This window comes from Conger conger, chromosome 8 (assembly GCF_963514075.1).
Source record: "Conger conger chromosome 8, fConCon1.1, whole genome shotgun sequence".
Classification (NCBI taxonomy): domain Eukaryota; kingdom Metazoa; phylum Chordata; class Actinopteri; order Anguilliformes; family Congridae; genus Conger; species Conger conger.
The window spans coordinates 51,949,162-51,971,426 of NC_083767.1; positions in this window are offsets into that span (position 1 = coordinate 51,949,162).

Below are 22,265 nucleotides of genomic sequence, written 5' to 3' on the forward strand. Positions count from 1 at the left end.
GGATTGTCATTTTTCCATTTCCCTTGGGAGCACCATTTAAGTAAACTACTGTTGAATAATGTGCACAGCGCCTGATAATGGACTGGCCCTACTGCTGCAGGTGTCATGCTGCCATTATCTAAAGTGTACAGCACAAGTGAGATGGGACAAAAGCCTTGATTGAAGCCTCTTTTTATTTCCTACCTCCTCTTTCATGCATTCGGGAGGACATTAGGAAGATTTTTCATGTTGCAAAAAAATATTTCTGCCAGTATAAACAGATGTACATATTTATGGATGGTGAGATGGATAATGAAAGTGCAGTTTTAAGTCATAAACACCGCAGGTGCTCCATAACGTCACTGATGAAAATCATGCATTTTTATGGTACAGATGTTATATCCTTATTTCCCACAGTCAAATGACCCATCCTTGAGGAATAGGCTTCTCGGCTGTTTTGAATAGCCTAATAAAACCTCTGCCCTCATGCGCATAAGTTCCCGAGGACCTTGGGACAAACTTTGTCAGTTGTGGTTATAGTAAAAGCTCAAACTGCTTATCCCAAGGTAAGGCCTCATGAAATTTGCTGAGTGCGATCTGAACTTACCCTGAACTGCATCCTTACACACAACAACCTTGACAGCACACAGTGGCTTGTCACTTTTCTTCAGCTAGGTTCAAAGGGAGGCAACGAAGCTGGATATCATTGACGACCACAGAACAGATCAGACCCATGTGGACACACGGGAGCCACAAAAGAATAGGCAAAGTTTTACTTTTTTTTTGACAGACATTTGTCTGTCAAGCAAAGCCCATCCTGTTAAAAATGTAATTGTACAGACAGTCCCCTCAGCTGGCAGCTAAATAGAGAAGTGGATAACCACTGAGAATGCCCCTTCTTTTGAAGGCCTAGTCCTGCAGTTTGGTGACTGAGTCTTGTATCCTGTTTATTCTCCCCCTCTTGTGATCGACAGTAGAACTTGTGCTCCAATTCACATCGGATCCATCTCCAATTCCTCTGCCAGCCAGACTCCCCCCTGTGTAAATGACCACTGTTGGCTACAATGGAGCTTGGCTCACCCTGGCCATCTCTACCTGCCTGAGCCACAGAACCATATCTGTTGTGCTGTAACAGAACTTCGCACAAATGGATCATTTAAATCACCACTTTCACATAGAAACATGCTATGAAGATGTTTAAATTGTGGATGCATGTGTTACAGCTGTTATGTAGAGTACTCGTCAGCTATCTCCTGGCACTGCCAAAAGGCTTTTCAAAACAGACTGCACTTATTTATATACCATGGGAGTTGGAAATGTTTTTAAACACACATCGTCTCTGTCTGAGAACCAGGCATGGTTCACTAATATCAGGTATAAAGTCAATGTACCAAGCAGACTGTTTCTGTATACTTGTATCTTTATTCCATCAGAAATAAATAAATAACCTAATGTTCCTCATCTACACAGATACATCTTTCCTCAGCATTTTTCCTCCTTATTTGACAAAGCCGCTAAATATTTCAAGTGATGCATTTCAGAGCACTGGCAGACCCATTGTTTATTTATCACCTGCTGCTCAATACAAATGACTTCTCTCCAGTCGCAGAAGGATGTCAGAGTCAGAGCGTGAAGCACGAGGGTAATCAAGCACCATTTTGAAAAGCCGTCAATCCCATTATCCTTCAGCTGCTTTCTTCTATGGTCTATTGTGTGGACCAGTTGTAATGAGACAATTTTCCACATTTAAAAAAGCAAACATTTACAAATGGATAGCACGTTTTTATAATATTCAGATTTGTTGTGTCTGTATAGGATGAATGTTTACTGATGATCAATACTTGAGAGTAGAATCCTTAAAAATCTTGGTTTCTCTTTCTGGCAAGGAAAACCAGTGTTGGTAAGTACTGTAACTCAGAAACAAAACAATGCAAACAGGAATGTAAAATCCTGCTCAAAAAAACAGAAAGGAATCTGGCAAAGCCATCTCCAGTTCATCTCTCAGTGCCCTCTGCAGTACCTTGCCCAACAGAAAGCACACTGCAGTCGCTTCATTTAACAGGCGCCTTGCAAGACACCCTCCTCATTAACAAATCCAAATCTGTGTGAATGCAACCCACGTGAGTCAGAGAGAGAAGGGTGTGACCAGGCCCTGACAGAGCACCAGCAACGCTAACAGGCTAACACAGGAGTGTGCTTTCCTTCCTTCCAGATGGAAATCAAAGGACACGGCAGAGTAGGAGAAGTTAGACCGTTTCCAGATGAACCGTGACTTTCAATGACAACTCAGTGCAAAAGAACAATAAGTGTAAACATCGTCAACGCATTGAAGACTGTGCTTCTGGCTGCACTACGGTAAACAGCCCTATATGCGACCATGCACTCTTCCATTCAACGGCAGAGTGGTTCCCCCGTGTTAATGTTAATAATGTAATTTAGCATCTCTGCAGCAAAGCAGCTTAGAAATAAATCCACCCACATGTTCAATTCCTGTTTGTCAAACGTATACTGCAATATAACTTGAGATGCCTGCAAGCAAAAACTTTGCTTCAATTTAAATTATATTTGGCTGTAACTCAGGAATGAGTTCAACATTATAGAAGAGTGATTATTTATAGAGATAACATTTCACATTGAATTATGCATGTCTGGAATATAACTGATGTAAATGAGCTTGAAATGGTTCCAATCATATTAATAAGAAACGTATTTCCTTGAATATGAATCAACAAACTTCCCCAAAAAATACATCGCTCAGAATCAGAGTCATTTATACCCCACTGTTTTATCCCAGCTCCAGAAGAGCCAAAATCTGAAAGTTTACTTTTTTCTTTTATGATTATTTAAAATAAAATGTGGCATACCAGTAACTGAAAGCACTTTAGAGGTTTTTTGTCTTTCTGGAATGCTTTCACAGCAAGGTCATTTCACGGTATCCAATGTAAGGGAAATGTCTTTGTGACCTGGCATAACACCACTTGATTACTCCACCTTGGGAATTACGCCCAAATAAATAGTTTGTAAGAATTGTGGATTGGTGATCATAGGTATGTTCAACTAAATTAAAAAGCAGAGACGTGGATTAAATAATAAAACAGAGTTTATTCGTTACAATCCTAAAAAACACAGTAGAAAAACCCACAGGATCCTCAAAAATACAAAGTTAGCCGGTAGGTCTTCCCGCCGCTAGGGGCGCCACTGAGTGCGTGCGGATGCGGGTCCGTGGAGGGTGGAGGATTTACCGAAGGGGAACCGAAAGGTCACTCACTCGTGAAGGTGCCAGCAGACATACACACACACCCACTGTAAATCGGTGAGATACGGACACGGTGAATCAAATATTCAAAACTTCTACACCCTATAACATGCAGTGAAAAGAACGGCACCACTTCCGACGACGCCGTAGCAACCTCCACGCCAAACCAGATCCCAAACCACGTAATGCAACGTAAACAGTAAGCCGCCCCAAAGCCCCAACTCGATCAACAGTTGGTTTGTCAGTAGTAAGAATGTATTAAAAATACAAATACGGAACCCCAGGGAAAAGGTGGGTTCAACACAGTTTAAAATCACAAACGGTCGGAGATCCACATAGCCAGTTACCGGCGTATTGGAACTGGAGCCGGTAACATAACGATAAACGCGAATTACTAATCACGGCAAAACAGCAGCTAGCAATGTCCTATAATGGCAGACAATATTCGTTAGTGCACATGCAGTGTGGCGTTCTTGTAAACGCAATATTGTAGCGCATTATAACCATTACATTACTTCGGAAGCTAAATGATTAAAAGATTAAAAGAAATACCTCAACAGGCTATGCACGTGCAGAGCCTCAAACTCCACCACTTCGTCTATGGTGACCTGCAACAACAATTTTAATCAGGCTTACATGGAACATTGGCTGCAAGTAACAGAGCAAACTGCAACATACCTTGAAGCCAGACAGGAACCTGCACACAAGCAGGGAAGAACAAGAACCCCAACAGGTAAGGCATTTCCTTGTTCTGGCCCCCAGAAAAGATTGATATGCGCGTCAGCAAACCAGATACCGGAATGCATATTAACCTAGCCTATTCGCTAGTTAGGGTGTTTAGTAATTAGTAACATGTAACCTGTTACATCTTATTTACAGAATGATTCTGAAATCTACTTACTTGTTGTTTCTGCAACACTGCTATTGCAAGGTAGGTACAGGGAAAAGGTAGCAGGCTTTTTAATGGCTACCATACTGACTGGTAGGTTGCACTCTGAATCAGAATTCCTGAATTCAGTATGAGCTGACCCAGGTTTGACCTGGGTTTAATCCTTCTCCTACTGTGTCATGGAAATGAGGACTCCTTGTAGATTTAACAATTAAGAAGGAAATGTTTAAATTTGATGTTATCAGTTTAATGAGAGAACCATCTCATGTCACATGACCAATTATCTTTCATCTACAGTACTGTAAGTGAGATTGGGGAGGAGGGAATCAGAACAGCCCACACAAGTAACTGAACTGTTATGTGTAATTAATCTGGACAAACATGTGAATATTGCATGTGACTAAGATGTGTGTTGCTTGCTTTGTCTAGTGATTTATTAATCATGTATTAGTGGGTTGGCAGAAATATGCCTTTACCCTTTGATAATCACCATAGGAATCTGTCTTAGCTCCAACCCATGGATCCTTGGCAAGCTAAAGCCGCCACTCCAAGTGCACTTGCTGGGTAGCACCTGGGATCGCTTTGACTTGGAAAACTGTGGATGTGCATTTCACTGCCTAGTATGGGGAAAATAGTTCCCCTGAAAAACATATGCTGGAATTATTTAACTAAATACATTCTACATTATATTCAACATCTACTACATTATGCCAATATTGACCAATACAAGAAACAAAAATTTTAGCTGGAGGCTAATGGTCAAGAAAACTTGTCGTCCTTGTTATTACTAAAAATACATTAATTTTCCCCCTCAAAGAAAGCATTCACATGCAGATACTGGAAGGGTCCCGATCTTAGGCTCTTGTATTAAAATGGCCAAGCGACAAAGTGTCTTGAGTGACGCACACACGGAAGGGTTTGGGTTTCTCAGCCCCAGGTCAGCAAATCTTGGAACATAAGGATGTAACATAATCAATGAAGCAACTCAGGTCAGTCCGCAGGGGACCAAGACAGCATATGGATTACAGTTGGTTGAATATTATACTGAATTACAAGAGTGTTTAATGAAGAACTGCTGCTGAACTGGAGTTCCTCTGTGGGTCAAAGGGGCCAGCACACCAGACGCAAATTGATCTTGGAAGCATGACACCTTTTCGCTTGTTGGGAAACTTTCATCAATCAAACGAAGATGGATGTCTTTTTCAGCGTATGGAAAACAGGTTTCAGTGGGCCTTCAGGACCTCAGGAGCCATGAGCCAAACCTACGCATTTAAGAAGAATGGAGGGTAACTGGAATCCTTCCCATGCCTTAACTGCCTCATTTTTCTGCCAGGCATTGTTGCAAGACCTGGCATCCTCACTGAGCAAGCCTCAGTCGGCCTGACATCTCCGAATCCATAAATTAGGCTGACAAGCTCTAATGATGTGGCATTTCGCATGTATGCCAATGCAGAGAAGTGGGAACACATAACAGTTATACACAAACAAAGCTCTATCCAGGTTTGCAGGTATGTTTTTTAGCAAAGGGGCTTCAAAATAAAGTTATCACAGAAAACTAGCCGCAGACGTGCTTAAGAACAGCAGGTTTCCAGCTGATGTGTTTTTAATAATATTGCAAACCACCTACTGTAACCTGTCTGTAATTCTCTTAAAACAGGCAGATAAACTGCTTGTTAGCTTGGGGTACTGATGATGGCCTGAGGCAACCAATCTAAAAGTGTCTGCAAGATAAACAGTTGTTCCTGCAGAACTGGAAATGATAACCCTGTCACATAAAAGTGATTTACACTTCTTCTGATAACTGTCATAACATGCAGGTGGTATATAAAAAAAGTACCTCGAAATGATTTCTCAATTCTTACTGAACGCTGTGTCAATGCAACAAAATGTTGAAATTATGATGTTTATAGTTTTGTGAATAATAGTTTCAAAGCATTTAAAAATATAACAAATCATTTAAATTAATATTTTATGTTTTATGTTTTTATACCACATATGTTTTTATTACCCCTACTGTATAATGTGTCAATAAGTTAATAAAGTTTTCAAAATGCTATTCGTATGTAGTGTAATATGTGGCCAAGTTATATGGTTTCAAGTTCAGATTACTTTTTTCCTTAGTCCATTGCAGAGAACATATAGGATTACTTGCATTTCAGCAAATTGGCATCCGTATCACATTTCATGATTACAGGGGTGTGCTGGGGACTAGGCCTCCAGAGATGTCCCTGGGAGTGTTGATAAGGCTCATGATATTGTGAATATCAAATCTGTGTGGGAAAGCCTTGAAGGAGAGCATGCTTTATTTGCATACTTTGTACTGTAGCTATTGAATACAGTATGTGTTGTCTAAGGTAAGACCAAAATATAGGCCCTTACTATGGACTGTACGTACAATAATATGCCATATTCATAGTTTGAGGAACATATGCAAGAAAGTGTGCCTTTCATTTTTCATACAGTAAGCTGTTAGAAATAACACATATCTTGACCTTAGCATGCTTTTCAGAATTTATTTACAGCTTCATTCATCCAAATGATATATTTTCAAATCTTATATATGATCTTATCAGCAATATAAATCTATGGACCTTATTTATCATCATGCCAGCACTTTTAGATGTATCCTGGTTTAGCACAGATGCAAATGGAAACCATTGGTAAATGAAGAACACAAAGCAGATATTATCACATAAGTGTTACACATTCATTAGAAAAAGGGCGCCATTTGAATTAGCATTAGTGCGATAGAGAAGAGGGCCAAATGTGAAGGGGATCCGGGGAAGGAGAGGGGAACATGGGCATGAATATGGAAACTGAATTGAATAAAAACTTTCTAAAGTATTTCAGGGTGGCAATACAGATGATGAATTATAAACAGCAGGTGGGTGGTCCTGAGATTATTCCCTGTGGTGAGCCATTAATGTTTTCCAGGGCCTTTCCTAACAGGAAAAGGGATAAACAATCAAAAGGTCCGAAGTGAAATTTGGATATAGAGTTGAAAAGTGAAGGTGATGGCTGAGGGGAACCTTACAGTCAGCCTCCTGATGGTTCTATGTGTGTTCACTGTAAACAGTGTGACATACTGAGTTTTCATTCGGAATTGGCACGTCTTAGAGTGATCCACATGACCGTCATGAAGCATGGATGTCATTGGAATGACAGCTGTTGGCTGGGAGTTTGACTGAAGACAGATTTCAAGTGAACAGCGCCAACATTTTCAGCAGCAACTGCATGTGTGTTTCCGATCCCAAATACTGGAAACGCCTTAGGACCTTACATGGTCAGAAACTAGTGAATACTGTAACTGCTACATTATACTGTACAGCAATTATCAATGTTAAAACTGAGTACTCCCCCTAATGCTGCTAATACTTACTCAGTACTCCACCTAATGTAATTAATCCATACTGGGTACTCCACCTAATGTAATTTATATATCCAATGTACTCCACCAAATGTAACAAATAAATGCTGAATACTTTACCCAGTGTAGCTAATATACTGAGTACTACGCCTAATGCAACTAATATACTGAGTACTACACATGTACTGCACCACTTCACCTGTCTGCAAGCAATACACAGGTCCACATAACATTTGTTAAAATTTAACATTATACTTTCCTAACTGCTGTATGGATTCTACTAAAATAAGACTTAAAGACATGATAAAATATATTCTATAAGTATGAATTAATTAATTTAGAAAATAATGATCTCTCCCTGCTTTTTGCAGTTATAGACCAGATTTCTTGTTTCCGTAGTCTCAGCACCCTTGAATAGGCTGAGTTTTATTTCCATTAGGAAGTTCCATCCTGACTGTTGCTCATGGTCCCTATAGCTCATAAGATGAAAGTACAGAGCAGGTGCTTAGGTTGCTGATACTGGGATCTTCTCAGCACCTTTTCTGGTCTAGCTCCCAAATCACTTTCAGCACCATTAACCGTTCTCCGTGAGTACCGTTGAAACCAATTACACGTTGAGGTGCTTTGGCAGAGGCCAATGCCGACCAGTCCAGCTTGTTCCCTAAGGTAGTGTGCACACTGTTGTGCGTGTTTGGATTCTAAAATGTCTGTTCTTGGATCCGGAAGGCTCAAGGTGTGAATTTATTTTTATCTGGCCATCTCACATAGGGTGTTGCCTGCTTATTCAGGCCTGTCTTTCTTTACTCAGGAGTTTATTAGCCCATGGAATCAGTCCACCCGTGTGATGAATGTGTTTTATTTGGATGTTGAGACGAGTAAAGAGGTGCTGATGGAAAGAGAGGAGAGGAGACTGACCATAGCTATGACTTTAATTCTGCAGATGGCCATAAGCAGGCTCAGAGCAGGTGAGCTGGCTGTTGGGCTGTCTTCAGGATTTAGCCACCTATTACATGACGTGTTTGGGGTGAATGCAGTACTGCTGGCTTAACTGTTTCAGGCAAAGTCCTTTAATTAGTCCTCCTTAGTAGTCAATGTGCTTGATTTGTTCAGGTTATCAAACACACAATCTCTGCGAAATATCTAGTGTATAATTGCAAATTCTCAAAACAGATGTGTGAAAAACAATATACATTCTTTTTTAACAAACCTCCATGTCTAGTAAAGGACATCACATATTTAGTTAGTTTCAGTTGGCATTAGAAATCAGAGACAGAGCCTTCAGAAATATTTTTGCAATAATTTGCCAACAATTAAAGCATGATAAATGTATGTCATTCATACATTTATTATGATACTTAAAACAGAAATGGGATGCAATAGCAAAATTATTCGGATAAAATAACCACAGCTATGAACTCAAAGGGAAATAATCATTTTATTAATAAACAGATCATATTTAGTCAGGAAAATTATATTTCTTCAATTTCGGTTGGGCCAGCAGAAAATGATGGCCTTGATGTTCTGCCAGTGACATTAATACATCCTTTTTGTGAGTGTATAATTATGTAACTAACATGATCTGCTTTCATGTGTAATGATGAATACTGCATGATGTCATTAGGATTAAACTTGTCATCACTGAAATTTGTGAACATATTTCAACTGAAGACAGCTTTGGCTCAAACATGTCTATGTTTCTGTTTGTCTTCTGTTTGTGTGTGTGGCTTTCCATTTGTTTTTTTCAAGATTAATTTATTGAAACATCAGAATTATCTATACTGTAAATCTAATCATAAAAGAAACATGGCTGTGTAGTAAATAAAATTTGACATGCACAGGTTTTTATATTGAGTCTTCCTGTACTCTTCTGCTTCAGTTCCAAAGTATATTACTGTATGATATTCTCCTTTTGAGCTGAAGATAATGGCCTGGCATTTTAGGCTATATGACATTTAACCCTGTGAGTTCAAAGTACAGAATATGAATGTAATATTGGTCCATATGGTCCACTGTCAAGCTATACAACAGAATACTTTTCTATAAGCACTTTAAAAGCATGCAGATATTGCCAGTGCATGGTTTTAGATGGCCAAGTGCAGAGCCTGGTGCTGTAAGTGCAAATCAGCGGCAGCTGGTGCAGAGCCTGGGACGTTGACTGGGCTGTAAAGTCCCGAGAAAGCAGAGCTTCCCACTATGGATATACCCGCCACAGCGTTTAACAGTAATACCAGCTTATTTGAATGGAGTTTCCATTCCAAGATTGAGAGAGTTTGGCTTCTAAGAACTATTTTGTTTTAATTCTTCAAAGGTTTCGTCAACTATTTTGTTCTTCGAAGATATCAGAGATATTCCTGGTGAACTTTAACTTCTTCTCTGAAGTGATTATGCAGTATGTTTATGAAAGCATTTATAACCGTATGTGATTACATTTTTTCTGTGGGAAATATGCAGTTTCAGGGCATGAACAGGTCTCAGCCTCTCAAGCCTCAAAGCTATTTAAAGCTTCAATAGTTGTCTAATCTTGACCTATTGTTGCTTTCAATCTCTATTTCCATTGCAAATGTTTATTTTAAGTCTTGGGTGCTGAAATGTAACATAAAGCCAAATTGCTCTGTTAAGAATCGAAAACACCCCATAGATCACATGTGGTTCTGATACAGTGCGCTCAGATGGATCAGATGGATACAGTAGCTTGGTCTGGCAGCAGAGAAGACAACTTTATCAATATTTGAAGCTTTACACTGTACATTTGTTCACAAAACCAGTCTTGAACTGGAAATGCCACCCTGAGTTTCTGGTATTTTTTTGTCAACATGTCCTTATTAAAATGTGCCGTCAGTCAACTCTACATGTAGTGAGTGCAGCGATATAACCACAAATAAATGTGCGCGCTCCTGTTTCCTGCTTTACTATGGACTCCAATGGGGTGGGCACTTACAGTCTGTGTGCGAGTGTTAGACAATGGCAGTCTCAGGTTGGCACTCCCACTGAATATTAATCGAGGAGCTGGGCATTACTACTTGGCTTGGGAGCTGTTCTTCAAGAAAGGCTAACAGTACTGACTAGCAAGCTTGCCAATAAAGAAATAAAAATATATATTTATGGTGTTCATTTTACTTTTGTGTTTAAGTTACTGAAAAGAAAATGTCGCTGCACTGTAGTGTGGCAGATTACAAATAACACATTTTTATTGGGGAGGAAAGGATGGAAGGAATATATTTTTTAACAAATAACGGTGAATAAATGATGGTGAGAAAAACGCTGTCCTTTGCCTGGTATGGGAGGTCAGGGGGACGAATCTTCAAATTCAAATTACCTACCCATTGTAGTTCTTCCAAAGTGAGCAATGGTAGAGATTACATCATGATGTATTGTATACCTCATACCACTACCACTATTTTTGTGCAGAGATTGCTTCGGCCAGCTACTGAGTCATAATCAGTTACGTCTTGATTGGTTACATGAGGTTCATTTTTTTTTTTTTTTTTGGGTGGAATTTCCCTGTAATATTAATTGAAAAGTTGCCTGCAATCTGTATTTTCCCCAAAACATTTTGCTCAACAGCAAGGAAGAGAATGGCAAGGACTGTCTATGAGAGTTGAAGTCTTGCAGTTCTTAAAACTGCTATGATCAACTTCCCAGGCCTGCAGTGATTTTCATTGATTTTCTGGAATGGGGAGGGTAGGTTAAAGAGCAAAACCCAATGTAATGACATGATTGATGCATTTGGGGATTGCCATGGGCAAATGAGAAGAGCTAAGGTGTAAAGTTTTGGGAAATAGGCATACAGAGTTCTTGCCCCTGTCAGAAAGCAGTGATGAAAGGTGAGGTATCCCTGTGCAGTCAGCGAGCAGGGACATGTAGTCCCAGGTGGTCTAGGGATTGGGAGTGTGCTGACTAGAGAAACTCCTCTCCTAGAGAGAGCTTGTTATTTCAGAGCTGGTATATTTGTCTTTTCTGAAAAGTGCGGAATATTAGTTTTTATAGTGGAGCCACAGATCAGCCAATCTTCGGGTGCTGGGAGTGTCAATATCAGTTTACCTACGTGCGGGTGCATTGTAAGATCGCTTAACCCTCCTGCATAATTGGCAAGACTATCTAATCTGTTTTTTTTCTTTCTTCCATTTTAGTGAGTGTATTCAGCTGTTGTGTCTTGGAGACACATTATTTGAAAAACAATTGAGTCAATCAGAGGTCACTGGAGTTTTGGCTGTGAGCAAGACTTTAGAGTGAAACTGCAGATCCCCACAACAATAACGCAAGTGGCAAAACCTTCTTTGTGATTGGAATGATTGTATGACCCTCTTTTTGGGCATGAGCTCAGTGCAAGAGAACACCAATGGTTACCGGAGCCTCTTATTTGTCTCTCTTTAAAAAAAAAAAAAATAATAGCCTAACATTTACAAATTAGAATTTGAAGATATATAAAAAATGAACTATTTTTGAAACTCCAGTTTTGTCAACTGTTTGTCAACTGCTTGAAGTGGTCAACAATATGCCACACACCAGTGTATTATGTTAAGGATGTGGATGATTAGGAATATCTACAATAAGGGCCCCTTAATAAGGGCTACAATATAATCTAAATATGTTCTATACTTAAGATGTAAATACTCATTCTTTTCATAGAGAAAGATGTTGCTTCATGGACAATACAGTATTTGACCTTGAAGTGTATTGAGGGTTTTTGTACATGTGATGCCAAAGCTTTACCATCTGTGAAGACAGACAGGATAAATAGAATACACTCCACTGTAATGGTACAGGGGCACAATATGATATCATTCCTTGCTATGAGTTTTTATGTTCGGTACAAGTGAGGAAATATATCTTGAAGCTACCATGTCACTGCATTTCATCAAAATGAATAAAATGAGTAAATGCAAGGCAATCTTTGCTAGGTGACTGGGGAGTGAAGTCACAGTTTCCACATCAGGTTTGATTTGGTCTTTAGGTTTTTTCCCTTCACAGATAGTCTCCACACAAGGGCCAGAGAAGCATTGCTGTAATTTACCCAGGCAGCTGCACACAGGAGGGGTTCCAGGCAATCTTACCACTTTCACAAACTGCCATCCCACTTTGCCTTTTGAGAGAATCCATTCTCTGTTTACTTCACTTGCGTGATGAATGCTGACACACATACAATACATGCACATGCCCGCAAACATACATACGAACATGGACTCATCCAAACATGTACATGCACACGCATGCCCAAACACACACATACCCCTCAACAACATTATCCTATTCTCCATATGCAAATGCAAACATACTGGCATGCCCACAGAAACATAAATACATAATACTTGGTGGTTTGAACCTGAATAAAAGACTCATGAAATATATATATATATCTATATTTATGCATGAATGCACAAGCTGGATAACCACAAGTTAGACACAGCACACATTATGTGCTGTCATTATTCATCCATTGTAGTCAATGCTGGCCTTTGAAATATTGGCACAGAGATGCACAGAGATGCACAACACCCTTTGCAATATCACTCCTGCCAGCCGGAGGTTTAAGTCTGAAGCCCATCTGTTGCACCATTTCTCTTGTCACCAAGGCCTCTGTGACGAGTCACAGCACGAGTAGACAAAAAGAGAAGGCATTGCACACCTAACTGCCTCTGCTCGTTCTTGTGCTGCGAATACAGCAAACGTGGGCCCGAGTTACCCATCGTGCTCTGGCATGAGCCAAGGTCTTTCGCTCGTATTCTTGTGTCTTTGTGGAAATCAACAAGGAAAGCCAAATTCCTAAATGCAATTAAACAGATTGAAAGGGGGAAAAAATGAAAACAGATGCTGAGGGCAGGTTCATGTGGACGTTAAAGGAATTGCCATGGAGACCAGGACTGAAGTGTCTGGATCCTGGCAAACCTGGCACGCGATGCAAGAGCGCGCCTAATGCTCGAAAGCCGAAGACTGTAAGCAGCCTTTTAATAAACAAAATGCTCTTTACAGTATGTTGCTCTGTCTAAATAGCTCTGTTTTTAATTTGAATGTGTAAGCTGCATTAAATATATTGTTAGCATCAATTATGTACTGTAATAATGTGAAATATTTTACTACTTCATCTATACGATGGGGTTTATGAAACTACCATTTTTAGGTTTTATTTTTTCCATGTTAAAAAAATATGTTGAGTTAAATATTTTTGGTGCTTAAATGATAAAACTTTCTGATTTAATTTGGTGAATATAGCGGGGGTGGGTGTCACTGTGTGTTCTGAGTCCAATTTGTGAAACATTGCCCATAATGTGAGTTGCACACTTGCAATTCCTTACAACAGCAAATTGCTAGCTACAATTTATGCTAGCTACAAAGTTACAGCTAAGCATTCTGCAGAAGCCCTCAATAATAGCCTGCTTCTAAATCACTTCAGTTCAAAATGGTAATCAGTTTTTTACCTTTTTGCTGAACATGCAGTATAGTAACTCAGCAGGACTGTAAAATAATCCTCTGCCCCTTCTACAGAAGTGCAAGGATGGCAGCAAAGTGTCTCCATTTCCACCAATGATTCTATCTCAGGAGCAGAGTGTGTTTTTGTACTTTTTTCGATTAACACAAAAAGAGCTACATCCCCACAGTTTCATGGCAATGAGAAGCACTTGGCAGTGGAGTATCAGGTTTTCACTGCAGGGATTAATATCTGTGCATGGCTGGGTGGCATGTTTCCATAACAGAATGCAGTACTGGTTTCAGATGCTGTCATTTTCAGACCGCCAAGCGACTGCTCTGAGCAGCGTCTGTCAGGGAGAGCCACCAGTCTGCCCACAACCACGCGCACAAAAGCAAGTCGCTTTTAAACGCTTCAGCTCGAAATCCTGCTTATTTTCGTCTGGGATTCGCAGCCATCCAGAGCCTAGGGTACCCAGACATAGATACACAAACACACACAAACACTCACACCGAGTGTGAGAGGACTCCTGGATTGTAAGGTCAGAAGAGGGACCAGGAATGTACTACCACTTATTCATGCTGTCAGCTTCTCGGTGACCCCCGGTATGATATGTTATAGCCTTAAAGAGACCGCTGGATTCGTTTCACCGCTAAACCTGACAACACCCCAGGACTGAGTCCTGAAACTGAAGCAGTCGATTAGACAGTAAACCTCATAAGAAAGGTAAGTAGGGTTATTTTTCATTTTCATCAATGTTAATGCACTAATGAGACTCAATTCCAACAAATCCATCCATCTTGCGAGGGGGTTATTTAGAAATAATTGATGCTTATTCTCAGATTCATTGTGAAAGGGCAGGTGTGTGTTCTGGTGCAGTCATTTTACCGATACAGAAATTTGCGTGATATTTAAGATTGTCATAATGCATTGGTATTAATCAGCTTTTCATAATGTTTTTACTTAAAATTACTGCATACTGTGCACCAACAGGTACGAATGAATTGCATAATTCTAAATGTGGTTGTTTTGGGTATTAATATGACCGCAGCTACCCAATCAAAAACATATGCTCTGTGACTATATCTCAGCATGATGTAATGCTTGGGCAGTTTATGTATGAATAATCTCACAGAGTTTCTTTTAAATCATCTTTTAAACTCCTGACAGCTGTAATGCTGAATATTTTGCACATTGAGTCAATGCAGTTATGGCTACAGATTGAAATCTCCAGGGAATCTGGACCTTGTTTTCGGTAAAATACTTTGAAGAGCTCAACTGTAGAGTGTGAGGGCATCCACTGAGGTATGGACTGGTGCTATGAACAGTCCCAAGCAAAAAAACAGCTGCTTCTCGAAAGTCTCTATTAACCCTTTCAGTACCAAGCCCAATATGAAGTGGCTCCACCCAATTGGTTGAAAAGGTATAAGGATGAGACTGCGATACAGCACTCTTGGGCTTTTGTGGTAGTTATGCTTCAGTGCTGCAAGGGTTAAAACCTTTTTATGTTATACAGTATGTTATATGTACCAATAATAAATACAGATTTTTCACCAGACCTGCTGAAAAAAATTATATTAAAAATCTGTACATTAATAACATGCATATGTAATGTATTTCCTTTGATACTCATTGTATTTCTATATTACCATATACTGCTATATTAATCCTGCAGGTTTTGAATATTCAGAAGAAATCTTTAGCAGTTGGGGGGGCAAGTGTACACTGTTGCCATGGACACAAAAAATGTAGCATAATTTGAACTTCTTCCTTGTGTTAATGCTGTTCACTGCTCCTGAATGCAATTTTCATAAATTAAAATAATATGTAACAACCAACATATACTGTATAAATGTATGATTCAAATGTTTTTTGTCCAATACCTATGCAATGCCAGTTAGCCTTGTTTTAATGATATATGAAACATATTGTATGTACCTTGGGTTATGAAAGAAGTGCAGTGTTGTAAAATCTAATTCAGTTGGCCTGCAGTTTTTTCTACACAGTATACTGTTTATATTTATTTATTTATTTATTTATTTGACATGGAAATACTCCAAAACACTCTCTGAACTGGTCACTAATTGGTCTAAATCTCATTATGTTCTGTAATTGCCTAGAAAGCTGCTGAACAGTGCAATTGTGAAAAACACATTCAGCAACAACAGGGACAGAACAAAGAAACTCAATGATCTTATTCACATATGTACTGTTAATTGATTGAATCAGCACAACTGTTAAATGTCTGCAATGATTTCTGCTGAAATTTTGGAATAGCCTGCTTATGAAGGCACAAGGAGGCTGGGAATTGTCTGTTTTCCGATTCCAAGTAGGGGCTTGGATGAACATTGGATTTTTGGGAAGGATTTTGGGCATCTGAAACCTGCAATTAGTGAATAAGTAATAAATAGGTTTTGTTTAATGTCTTCTCCAGGAGTGATGACTGTCCTCTGATTCTTACATACCGATTTCTCACAAAGTAGAAAAAACTTAACAGTTTTCAGTTGAAACGACATGTTATTCTTTCAGCAAGGTTAGACCTACATTAGTGTGTGATCTATCTTGTGGTTCTAGTGTTAGCTACCAGTACTGCATTTGTACATGAAAAAAAGAAACACATTCCACCATTCAATTGCATAGCAATCATTATATTATATATAATGCTGAATAAGACTTAAGTTGATCAAATCCTGTCACCAGAACCTGAACTGATATATTCAGAAACTGAGTGTAATATGATCAGGAAGCTTTTAAAGAGCCGTACAAGACAGGGATATTGGTTTATGTGATGCTGGTTTAGAGGAGTCAGTCTCACTCACTTAGTCCATTGGGAATTGTTCAGCAGTCTCCTGCTAATAAAATGGCCCCAGCTGAATAAAATGGGAATGAAAGAGACAAGCTTTGTGTTAGGTGTCAGCAGGAGTGGATGATATTTCCCCCTTTTTTTGGGTATATCCCAATTTACTGTGGTTTAGGGGTGAAGGATCACTTTCATATTTCCACATACTGCAATTGTTTTACTCAAGCCTAAGTGTGTCCTTTTGATATTTTTCCTTTTTTGAGAGCAGTGTCATGGATATTATAAACAATCCATGGAGGAATTTATTGAGAGATTGTAGGAAACAGAATGAAATCAAAGCCCATGACAGCTTGCCTGGCAACCAGAGAATGCCTCCTGCCAAAATGAGTGTGGGGTACCCAACTGGTAGCATCATGATTTTCTTAATAAATGTCAGCTTTATTTGATCGCTCCATGAGTGCTTCTCCTCCCATCTGAATGCCTTCGAGTCAGAGGTTGCGCACTCCCGCTGTTGCGTTGAGGCTGGATCCATACTTTCCTATTGCCATTCAGATTTCAGCCTTGGCAACTGTTGGGACACTTACCAGAGGGTGGCTACGCTGATTAAAACAGACCGTGACACAGGGGCAGCAGATATAATGCAGCCAGTGACCTCTGAATTAGCCTCAGATTCAGCTGGAGTCACGGTCGGGAATGTCCGGTCTCGCTCCAATGACCTTAAACGTCTTGGAGAGACCTGGAGCATGACTTTCTGTCTAATTGTTCCTGAAAGCAAACCATTTCAATGGGGTGGTTCTGTCTTTGATCATCCTGCAAAGGCCATGGGATCATTGCTGAGTGTGGGAAGAGATGCTTTAGTACTTTCTATAGTTTTGCAATATCCTATCTTGGAATTATATTCCGGAGTACGTAATGTAAACTATCATGTTTAGAGCACATTTAGGATTAAATGCCATGCAACACATTGCTGCATTATGCAGTTTTCGTTCTTCTCAGTAACTTGGAGGCAAATAGTTTTCTTGTCCAAAAACTAAACGGCTAACATATAACATTCTGTCAACACAGCTCTAATATCAAGGTGGTGTGATCAGCATGCTGCAGTTGTTGCAGAAGATCAACTGATAGCTATGTGGTTGACGAAATTCCACAGCTGACTCTCAATTTTCTTAGGCATTTTTTATTATGCAAAATAGCATTCTATCATAGTTTTTTTCCTGTTGGCTTGGCTTTGCACTGTGAAGTTCCTTTGTGTGAGTGTCATAGTCAAATGATGGTTTCCAGCCAGGCCCTGGCCATTATAGCCTTCATATTTTCTGAGTGGTGTCCCTGCTGATCAGGGCTCTTCTGCCTGATGAATAAGTTGACACAAACCCCAACAGCTGCCAGTCCATCACTAGGGCGTCCATCCAGAGAGGGGAGGACACAAATTTTTGGTTTGTAACCGCTTACACAAACCAGATGGAGATTATAATACGATTATAATAATGAAAACAAACAAGGAAGTTCTGAAGAGAGACGGACTCAGACCTCAAGATCTTCCTATGGCAGTGACGGGGGAATGCTTAACAATGGATATGGATGTGACCAAGACAAATTACTGAAACATTGAAATAGGAGGTGTCTGAAAAGCATCATCAGGCTAATGGTTCCATAGTTGTCAGCCTCCCAGAGGAGTTGTTCAGTACAACCACTGATGAACCTCCAGGCTCATCAGGTGCAAGCTCCAATTAATTGGGTCATTCTTCATCTGGTAGCTGGCTCAGAATAACCATTAAGGCTTGTATTGACTCCATCTACACTTGAAGGAGATCAATGATACATTTATATATGTGATCTACTAGTGGAAAATAGTGCCCTGTTTAAAAAGTATTTTGACAAGATGATGAATAAACAGCACCACTTTCTATGGAGCTTGCCAAAAGAATATCAGTAACATTATAATTAAAGCATGTGAACATTTCATTTCTCTTGTGGAGGCAATACTGCAAATAAAATGACTGACAGAATATGCAGGCAAGCTGATACTATTATTAATTTTCATTACAGACAAGAGGCCATTAATGCTTGTCTGAAACATACGGCAAAGCTCATGCCTTGATTCAACAGAACAGCTTTTTTTCATCTTTTCATTTTTTTCAATTGGCAATTTGCTTTAATGTTTTTTGAGTGTAGTGTGCCTGTTTGTGGGTTCAGAATAAAAACAGCACATTATGCTATAAGCACAAGGATGGTACAGTATGCAGAAAACATGTAAATTCATGAACTTTCAGTGGCTTTAATTAACCAGGTTATAGTCAGATAGTTATAGTCCTTATTAATTCAAACACTCTGCAAAATTGGTATAATTCACTGTTTGAGGCTGATGCTACATTTATGGAATAGCTATTATGCTAGATATTGTGTATGCTAAAGCAGATTATCCAATATGAAGCTCTGCATTAGGATAGTATTTCTTAATATCCCATACATTACTGCATGTGTTTTGTACAGCAAAGGGTTTAAAATGAAGCTTGAATCCTGGGTACAAGAGCCAAGAATGTACTAGAAATAAAAAAATAAAAAAACATGTTATCCTACATTTCCAACAGAAAACTTATTCTGAGAGTGTAATTCTGTTAAAAACATTACACTGTATTTTTGGAACAAATTAGAACAGATGGCAACAGATGATAATTGTTTTTCTGAAGAAAATGTAATTTCTCAGAACATTAAAAAACATAGAAACTGTGTTCATTATAGTATTGTTTCCTATAATGTGATTTTAATGTTTAGGTGCATATTTAGTGTGGGTAAAACGTATAGTAATGGATTTCCCACTAATTTAACACAATCCCAAATGTATATTTAAGTATAGCTTACAGTCTGTATGGACTCTTTAATGTACAACAACAGAAACCAAAGCCAGTTCTGCTTGACTAAAGCCTGCCACCACTATACACTGATTTGCTGCCATAGTTCTTGTTATATTCAACCAGATAATGTAAATGTGTTGGGATAGTATTGGCCTACTTCCCTTTATTTTTTCTGTATTTCTCCTTAAACTTAGTCTTGATATACAGTAGACATTTGTATACACTTTCTCTCTCTTCTTTTGGTTTTATTGGCAGTACATAGTTCGCTGCTGTGACTTGAAGCATACAGCAGAGGGTTTTTAAGTGTGCATTGCACCCTGTGAAGAGTCATTGCCCTCCCTTCCTCCACCTGATGATGCCCAGCCTGCCAAACACCACGTATTGGATTAACTCTCTGACAGATTGTGTGTGGCAGATGCACAAGACCAACTACAGTTGGATAAAAGAAAAAGAGATGGAATGCCATGTGTGTGAGAGAGAGGGAGGGAGGGAGAGAGAGAGAGAATCTAAGAAGAAGAAGAATTAGAAGAAGAAGAAAAATAGTGTGGAAAGAATAGGAGACCTTGGGGTGTTATCTAAGACGGTGTCTGTTTTCATTTTACTGATATGGGTGTGGCTTCCCTTTCAATGGCTTGTAAACTTTATAGAATTTTATAAAACTTTATCAAATGAATTAAAATTATGTCACTACAGTATGAGAGAAAACAGTGCATATGACTTACAGGCAAAATTGATAGAGACAGAGTGGGGAGTACTGTATACTTATGGGTTCTCGGTCCTGAACAGTTAACAATACCTTCTGTTTTTCAACAGATGAGAGAGAAAATTCCCCTCAGACAAATGAAGGCAATGGTGGGTTTGGCCTCCATTCAATCAAATGCACGAGCCTGTCAGGGATAGAAGAAGCTCTTTCATACTAGAGTCAATTATAAGGGAATGTGGACAATCTGTCAGTTATTTCTGTCATTTTAAACACTCAGCCTTTTGAGAAACTCATTTGGCTTTTTTTTTTTTCTCCAAGGACAGGAGTATTGTAAGGTCAAGGATGAGACCAGCCAATTTGGTAGTGTGCTAACTGACTAACCTCACAAAATCCCCCTCTGTCAGTCTGAAATTTCCAGGTCTGATATAAAGGGTTTGAAATGAACACCTGCAACACTGTTTCAATGTGAATATATTCCTCTATGGCCCAGACATAATGCTGTTCAGACTGTCTGGCACACTGTAGGTCTATGCTGCGTTACGGTATTTTAGTTGCCTAGTATAGCTTGGCTGTAGCAGTGAAACGTTGTGTGAGTAGCTCATTTTGACTGCCTGTCTGTGCCCTGTCATTACCTCCACCCCACCCCTTCACACACACAACATTGTATGCAGCACACCATGAGGTAAAATGTGGCTATATTTCACCAGTTCCATTTTTATCGTTAACTAGAAAATCATGAAACGTATAAATGTAACACTCTATGGTTGCTCAAAAGGTTTAATTGAAAGCAAAGCAGCGGGTGCTCTCACTACAATCATGGCAGCCAACATGGTAAAATTGTTTAGACCAGTTAACTCTAAGCCACCATGCATTCCTATCACAAGCTAACAAGCATAGTAAATATTAATGTTGCCAGTAGTTACACTACCAGTCAAAAGTTTGGGGTCACCATGTCTTTTTCAGATTTAATATTTAAAGTGCAGAGCTTTTATTAAAGGGTATTTTTATACATGTTGATTTCACCATGTAGGAATTGTAGCATTTTTATAGGTAGTCGCCCATTTCAATGTTTGAGACAAATTAACATAATGTGAAATAAAAGAGTCATGTTTTGTATTTAGTTGCATATCCTTTGCATGCCATGACTTCCCGATGTCTATGACATTAGTCCGGATATCTTATTTTCATGTTCTCCTGCAAGCAATACTAAAACTCTTGGCATTTACATGGATCTCAAAGGGAATTGGGGAGTGGGACTAGAATCAAAAAAATTATGCTGATACAGTATGGAACACATTTGTTGGCTAAATGACTTTCAAATGGTCAAAGGTATCCAATAAGCCTCAAACCATCATGCTGCTCCCAGATATGCAGTAGATACTATAATCATTGTTCCTATTGAACTCATTGGACAAAATATTCAGGAGAAACAATTCTTCTTGTATTATAAAATATCATATGCCCCAAAGATCTTCTTCAGTGATAAATGTATGGTGCCCAGTGGCTCAATCAAATGTTTAAAGATTGACCATGACCCAATGCCCCTCCTCTAAATCATATTTGTGGCTATAGGCTCGCTACTATCCATAGATTCTACAGGATTCTACAGTGTTTGTCTAAAGTGTCTTCAGATTGAAATGAACGTTTGAAATGTGGTGCTAATGAAGATGTAATATGTTCTTATTTCAATGCTGTCACTGACGATCAGCATAGCCTGTCATTCTGTGGAGACAGGCTGCCAGGTTGATATTCCCCCAGCAACATAACATGTCTTCATTTACCTGCTGTCCACCGAATCGCTTGGCATATACTGGTAAAGCTTGATATTAAAAAGTACCATTTGCCTAAAATAAAACCAATAATTATACAACCAGGATTTCACATTTTCAAATAAAGCAGTAACTCTACTGATGAGTGCTGATTCCCATATTATGAGCTGTATAAGAGGGTATAGGTTTTTGAAAAAGTATGCATATTTCTATTTTAGTGCTCATCATTCTCATGAATGGTTAT